Raw genomic sequence first — 8,885 nt, 5'->3', positions numbered from 1 at the left:
GAATTTATTTCCTATTGTTTTAAGTTTCTCGGATAGTCCTTTTACATATGGTATTGATATTTTCCTCGTATTATTTCTTGTGAATGTTGTAGGATCCCGTTCTAAGTTGTTCTGTTCCATTCGATCCAATCTTGACAATTCCTTATTTATAAACGATATGGGATAATCATTTTTTAATAAAACAGATGTTAACAATTGTTTTTCTTCTAAAAATGAATTTTCGTTAGAACAAGTAATTTTGGCTCTATCATATAAGGATTTAATGATTCCCTTTTTAACGTTGATGTTATGATTTGATTTGTAATTGAGATATCTGTTGGTGTGTGTTGGTTTTCTATACACTTGAGTCTCATATCCAGTATCCTTCTTTGAGACCAAAACATCTAGGAAAGGTAGGGTGTTATTGTATTCCTTTTCCATTGTACACTTTATTGTCTCTTCTTGATCGTTTATAATATTCAGGAACGTATCCAACAATTCCGATCTATGAGGCCATATGGAAAACACATCATCTACATATCTCCACCATACTGTGGGTTTTAAATTTTGTTTAGAAATGATATTAGTTTCGAAATCCTCCATAAATATATTAGCCAATAATGGAGATAAAGAAGAGCCCATTGCGAGACCAAAATTTTGTTTATAGAATTCATTATTTAGTTGAAAATAGGTATTATTAGTACATAATGTCAATAACTCCATTATAGCTGATACATTTAGTCTTGTCCTAGTTGTTAATGTATTATCATTTTCTAATTTCGTTTTGATTATGTTTAAAGTTTTATTTAATGGCACATTTGTAAATAAACTGTTTATGTCAAAACTTACTAAAATATTATTTGGATTAAATTCAATATTTGATAATTTGTTTAAAAAATGTTGTGTATTTTTTATAAATGTGTCATTATTATTTGCAAATGGTTTTATAATATTTAATAAAAATTTTGATAGTTCACTACAAGGAGAATTGATGGTACTACAAATAGGTCTAAGTGGAATATTTGCTTTGTGAATTTTCGGTACTCCATAAAAATGTGGTGTCTTACTGTAATGAGGTGTCATTAATTTTCTTTGATAGTACGTTAGGTCATTTTTAAATTTGAATAAAGTTCTATAGATTTTGTTTTCCAGTGTCTTCGTTGGATTCTTCGTTAATTTGGTATAAGGTCCATTTGTAATTAGATCTGTAATTTTGTCCTCATATTGTACTTTATCCATTATTACAGTTGCATTTCCTTTATCCGCTGGTAGGATTGTTATGGAGTCATCATTTTTTAAAGTTTTTAAAGCTTTCATTTCCTCTTTGCTGATGTTCTGTTCAATTTTATTAGATTTTTCCAATTCAAGTTTGCATAGTACCCTATATTGTTCTTTTTCATGAGTTGGTAAACACTGGGATATTTTTTCCACTGCGCTAATTATGTCTAATTTTGGAATAGCTGGATGAGTGACAGCATAGTTTAAACCTTTTGACAATACCAAATTTTCCGTTGCATTTAAATGTCTATTCGATAGATTGACAACTGTCGCTAATATGTCATTATTTCTATTTAGGTTATCAAAAGTATGTATACTATTTTGTTGTAAAAGAATATTAAATTTATTTAAATGTATATTTCTTTGTTTCTGATATGAATTTTGATAAATTATGTGTAAACTAAAAATAATTCGATCAAAATCAGAATTTGATATCATTCCGTAAAGCAAATCTTCAATACTTACGATATCTTGTTCAATAAAATATAAATTTGATCTATGAAATTGTAACCTTTCCCGGATCATTGACACACTGGCTCTATGTAAAATATTTTGGAGTCTTCTGCTTGAGTATGCTGGTCGTAACCTCAAGCCTTTTGGTATTAAATTGTTGTCTCTACATCGTCTTAAAAATTTAATTGAATTTTGACAGTGTGCCAATTTCTCGTACAAAGTTTCCAATCTCCTAAAATTTTGACAAACGCTAGGCCCATACCGGTTTCTTAATGTTGTTCTGAAGCTATTTTCTTGTGGCATTATTATAATCAAGTATATTCAAATGGGAAATAAGCCACAATTTTACCTAAAAATGATTTTATTAACGTTTCGACGCCCAAGTCGGGTGTCGTTGTCAAAATACAAAATAATACTAAATAAACAAAAATGTTGTTGCTTAGTAAAAAATTCTTCTAATAATTTATTTAATCTGACTCATTTATATCGGCAATTCAGACACGTATTATACATTTTAAAGTAGACGACTTTAAAATGATATTGCCAATATTGATGAGTTGCGTTCCTGGGACGACTTTACTAAAAGATAGTTCATTCGATTACATGAAATCAATCCCAACTCAAGAATATCCGCCACAAAAAATCATAGCATGTGATCTGTCTTTAAAAAGACAACCAAATGCAACGGTGGCACTGAAATTCTCGCGTTAGAGATTCCATAGTAAATCACGAGGGAAAACCAGGAAAGAAACCTCGTGATACTATCCCGACATCGTAAGTATTTGGGTTTACATTTAGTTTACTCTCAAAACTAATACCAAATTCTGACTTGATATTTTAAATTTTAAATAATACTAAAATACTAAATATGTACTAACTCGATATGTTACTGATTTACTAATTGTGGTATTTTCTTTCTATTGACTTCCTCCTTTAATATGGGTAACCACATCCTACTGCATTCTACCGAGGAATTTGCGACACAATTGGTTTCATTTAGCATAATTAGAGCCGCTTCTTTGATTCTTCTCTTTTTACTATCTGCTTCTTTTAGGACTATACTTGAATCTCTCCACTGAATATTAGATAAAATAAAATTAAATAAATTATTAGAAGAATTTTTTACTAAGCAACAACATTTTTGTTTATTTAGTATTATTTTGTATTTTGACAACGACACCCGACTTGGGCGTAGAAACGTTAATAAAATCATTTTTAGGTAAAATTGTGGCTTATTTCCCATTTGAATATACTTGATTATGTTTTAGATTATTTCAAATAAATTTAACATTCTACACAAAGCGATATACACAAACGAAACAACGAAGAACACTGTAACGGATTGTTAGGTTCTGCTTAATTGCGCGCTCTGAAGACCGACAGCAGTGTACGTCGACGGTGTGCGCTGGAATCAACTCAGATTTGATTTGGACGAAAACGTTCAGCTGAACTCACAGTGTACAACATGGTGGTAAACTGATTTTATTCAAACAAAAACAAGTTTACATGATTTGACATATTTTTAATTGCACAAAGTAAATGAAAAAGTCACTTGTATTAAATTTATATTATTAGTTATTAATTGGTATTTAGATTAATTGGTATTATTACTATTATTTATTAAACTGAGGCATGCATTATAATAAAACAACGTTGGTACAAAATAAAGTGTATCGTTATTGTTCAACACGTGACACAATTTTGTCTTGCCATTCTACAGATTCCTGATCACTATTAAAGTATGCTTTGAATATCTAATTTTTTAATATTCTATTTTCGTATGTTTAAATATGTACATAGTTAAAAAGGGGTAGTTCCCTGGGTTGGCTGTATACCTTATAGTTAAACAAACTGGAACATGAAGCAAAAACCACTTCTATGAAAAGGTATATTTACTAAAATTTTTTTTTAAATCCCAATGGATTCAAACCTATCGGTCCATCATCAGTGAATCTAAAATCAAATAAGTAATCCCACTATTAAAATTGAAAAGATGGTTGAAATTTTGAAAGTTAAAAAGTGTGGTTATGATTACTTACTTGGATACTTGCAAAATAGCCCCAGAACCAAACAATGGTTGTGATTATAAATAAATCTACATTATGTTAAAATAAAATTAAAAAATCTAAACGCCGATGTTCACGGATTAAACCTCTGGGAACATGGTGAAACACTACCCGAGGACCCAATCAACCATCTTAGGTCAACGATGACTACTAAGTGTCAAAGCTGTGTAAGGAAATGCTTGATGTGACATTGACAGTTGAGAAAGAAGGTAGTCGATTTTCAAAGGAATTTAAAAACAAAGTCATGATCCAAGACGAAGATATGGTAAAGATTTTAATATCTGAATATGTCTGTTATTTAAATCTATTGTTTTTAAAATTAAAAGAAAATGTGTTTTACAAAATAAAAATTATTTTAACTGTAGGTAACTACAAATTGACTGTATCAAATAAAATTAACCTGATCAAAATAATCAAAATGAAAAAGTGAGCTGATTAGTAGTAATGACAGAAATAAAAATAAATAAGTAGGTGGTGATATAGAAGAAGTTTTAAATTTTGAAATGGGATATTATTATATCAAGAAATTTATATGTCAACAGTATGTATATTGATATTGTATTGGTGGTTGTATAGGTAAAAGGGAAATGTTTTACAAAATAAAAATTATTTTAACTGTAGGTAACTACAAATTGACTGTATCAAATAAAATTAACCTGATCAAAATAATCAAAATGAAAAAGTGAGCTAATTAGTAGTAATGACAGAAATAAAAATAAATAAGTAGGTGGTGATATAGAAGAAGTTTTAAATTTTGAAATGGGATATTATTATATCAAGAAATTTATATGTCAACAGTACGTATATTGATATTGTATTGGTGGTTGTATAGGTAGAAGGGAAATTTTTATTTGAATGTAGGTGAAAATTAAAAAAATTTAAATAAATTGGAGTTAAGATATAGTCAATCTGACAGTAGAAAGTATGATTCAGGAATGCAATTATTATGGAACAATTTTTATAAAATTGAGAAAATTCTTGTGACACAATGGTGAATATGTAAAATTGAAAATAAATAATTGTAGGATAATAGGTGGCCCAATTGATACAAAATAAAATTAAGATTAAATTAGTATAGAAAATAATAGGTGTAATGAATAAAATAGAATTAATAAAACAAAATTAAGAGAGTGAACATTGTTATAATTTGGACTAAGTATAAATGTGATAACTGAAATAAAGTGATAACTGAAATGTTAGGTGTGGAGGTAAAATATATTTGGAAAAAGGCAAAGACAAAAAGCAAAGGAATGTGATGTAGGGTCAAAGCATAGGTGAAATGAGTGAAAGAGAAGGATTGAACAAATTGGGTATGAGGGTTGAACTGAATGAAGAAAAGAAATGAAAGAACAGTGAGAAGAAGGTAAAGGTAAATTAATTGGGTTTTGATTAAGAAGGGTTCATGTGGTTAGTAATGATTAGTGTGTGTAAAGGAGTTTGGAGCCAGTAAGGGAACGAAGAAGATGGTTGAACAGTGGGTGAATAGGATAAAGAAGATAGCGGATAGGATAGGAGAAGGGAAGGTATAACAAAGTAATGGGCATTATGAGAATAATTGACGGTGAATGGGGACAAAATTGCGGTTAAGGGATGTTTGTCGATTGACACAGTTGGGACTTTTCTTAAGGTCCTTGACAATTTCCAAATCCTCGTATAAGTCTAATAACTATGTACATAGTTCTCTGTAAATTGACCTCTTTTCAGGTCAATACTTTGGGTAAATATTCAAACAGGAAAGCAGGTTGCCTTTAACAAAAGATACTATAAACCTTCCAGTAGTGCCCTTCAAAGACAACATATGCTTCCCTGGAACCGAACATCTAATTTCTATTACTAATGTATTAAGACGATTTATTACGGAAATATATACTTGCTAATTAACTATTTAGATGGGAAATAAGCCACAATTAAATTGAAAAAAATTATTTTATTAAAGTTTTATTTGCTCGTTTAAAAAAACAATTTTATACGAGTAGTATTTTGTATTTTGCAACGACACCCGATTTGGGCGTCGAAACGTTAATAAAATTATTTTTTTCAATTTAATTGTGGCTTATTTCCCATCTAAATAGTTAATTATAAAAATGCCACAAGGAAACAGCTTCAGAAAACATATACTTGCTAGGTCTTTTTACCTCAAAACCACTTTGGTCAATGCAATGGTAATATAAAATATAAACGGTCAATAACTTCCACATAAGAGAAATTTTCAAGAAATTTCTGACATTTCAGTCTGACGAGGAGTCTCCTAATCGAAAAAAAAGTAAATGTCTAAAAACAGAAATTTCTCATTCATGAGCGAATTAAAAATGGGACGAGAGGAACGAACTGCTTTGATTGGAAAACTTGTTTTAAAAAGTCGGAAACATCATCGACATTGGCTCAAAATCAGGTGACCCTTCTACAGATACACATGTTTTTTGAAAGTGTGGTTTCCACAGTATCGAAATTTCCTACAATTGAAAAGGCAAAAATAAAAGCTGAAGTAATGAATATTGTTTCGCGATATGGAATTGAGCTGGTTGCAAATTAAATAGGTACATGAATTGGTTCCTATTACAACAAATAATTCTTGTGACAAAAATTCTTTGGAACCCAATATAGGATCTCAGAGCGTGCATTCGTTTGTATTTTCGCCAGAATCTTTACGTTTTTAAGAAGTTTTCTTTTTTGTACTTAAACACTGTATTCTTATTTTTTCTCTAAATAAAAAAACTTACTTCAAAGTTATGCTTAATTTTTCTTCTGCAGAAATCGGATGCTGTCTTCTGTTGTAGGGTTTTTTCCCTAGGAAAAATCCCTGGAAATTCTAAAATATTCTCGAAATTTTTCCTCGTTCTGAAACAATCGCCGTTCGACTGTTAATTTAAATGCATTTTCTGTATTACAACATGAAAAAATTTCGTTTACATTTTTATTTCTTTTATTTAAATGTAATATTATCAACTCTTCTTCCTCCTCCTTAATAGTAATAAAATTATTGCCTTGATTTTGTCAGAATTTATTTTTCTACGTACACCCTCCGTGAGAACAAACGTCAAACTCAAACTGTTTTGAGAGCGACAGAATATGCTAACAAACCGACTCACTCAAATCTGCCGTGCGTCAAGTACAACAGATTCTGCTGTATGCGTATGCCGTGCGCCGCTCACTGTTCTAACAAATCGTAGCTTAAAGCAGCTGAAGCTCACTCTCGGAAGAAGAAATACAAATAGCGCACAACGAACAGTGGAAAAAATAAAAATAAAAAAGAAACATCATGGAGCATCGCAGTTAGCAAACCTAACAAAAGAAAGCACACACCTATCACAACTACAAATTCAAAACATAATACAAGTCAAAGTTTTCCACTTAATAAAAATACAGGGTGTCCCGGAAAATAGTGCGTTCCTTTAAGGTATGGAGAGAATACACAATTTGGAACAAAAAAGTCCTATACCATTTTTTTCTAAAGTTAACCGTTTCCAAAAAAAAGTTAACATTGTTTTCCATATACCTGATTTTAATGTTTGGAAATTTTAATAAACTGGCAACATCGTACGCACTACGGAATAATAACATAATAAGAACTCGTTTGTGATTGTGATTAACAGTATTTAAAATAATCCAACCTAATAGTAGGTAATAGGTACTTATGTATTTTCTATTTGTTTACTAAAATTATTTTCTTTTGAAATGTATTGAAATACCTATTGCATAATTTTAAACGAATTACACATCTTTTAACATAAAAACACATTTTTTAACTGAACTAGTATTATGTATTTCGTAAGGTTTAAATGGGTTGAATGCTGAGTATTGCTGAGGGCTTTAACTGAATTACATAGTTTTAATAGTTTACAGTGGAACTTAAATACACCAGATAATGTCTCAGTAATTTGTTTACTTGTGAACTGAAATAACTAAGTTGTACTTACTTGAAAATAATTATTATACCGAATAGATGTTTCAAGTAACCTTTCACAAACACCATTCATAGGTAATAACATAATAGGTAATACACTCACTATTCGAAAACATTTTCGGCATTGGCACTAAACAGGATTCTTTAAAACCATCTGTTTACTATCTATCTTCTATCTATTAATTTACATGGGACTGTCTATGCTTAAATTTGCGTACCGCACATAGTTGTCAGATTTAAATTTGCCTACCAAAATACATTTTAATTTTTTGGTCAAACGGTTGCATTTAGAAAAAAATGTTATAAGAGTTTTTTGTTCTACATGGTGCCTTCTACCTATACCTTTAAGGAACGCACTATTTTCCGGGACACCCTGTATAAAATATTATTAAATTAAAAACTTTATCGGGCCATTTTCTGGTTACACCTCCGTGGTTTCTAAACATGTAAGCCAATCTGATGCTGGAGCAAAAGAAGATGAGGGAATTCTATAATTTGCAATTCACATCCCATCTGTCCAGCGCAGAAAAATTCCAACGAAAATGGAGCCCTACATACTCAGATAGGAGTAATGCTAATAGAAATAAAAATTAATAACCATTTTCATTTCGTTGCAACACAAAGCCAAAGCCATCTTATATTTCAGTTTGTTTCGAGAGCGCAAGAAGCACCCTGGTTAGTTTTTCATCAGAGAATGCATACAGGGTGAGTCAGGAGGAACTGTACATACTCCTACCTCGTATAAAGGCCCCTATGAGGAATAACAAATGACCATTAAAAAGTGTCTGCTCCCATTGTTTAATAATATACAGGTCGAGTTTCGCATTTTGACAGAAATTTATATTCGTCATAATTTTTGAACAGTCAGATCGATGTGTCTCTTATTTTGGCCAATCGTTACACTATTACCACCTAATCAACTGATTTATTCAAACTAGAAAAAAATCAGGTCCGGCTTTAAAAAATTAGTTCGTTGGGGTCTTAGAAAAAATTTCACCCTGCATACGCTTTTTGAAAACTCTAATATGAATTTTACACATTAGACAAATAGGCAATTAAAATGGCATATTTCTTTTTTTTCCGCACACGATTACTTAATTTTTTATAAAAAAATCAAATTTGACTATGAATTAAAAGTTTGGTAAAGTGAACCATAGATTTAAAAAAATTAACTTTTATTACAAAAATTAATTTTTTTGAACAAA

Source organism: Diabrotica virgifera, chromosome 10 (assembly GCF_917563875.1).
Source record: "Diabrotica virgifera virgifera chromosome 10, PGI_DIABVI_V3a".
Taxonomy (NCBI): Eukaryota; Metazoa; Arthropoda; class Insecta; order Coleoptera; family Chrysomelidae; genus Diabrotica; species Diabrotica virgifera.
The sequence above is the reverse complement of the archived record's forward strand: the minus strand, read 5'-3'. Positions refer to the sequence as shown.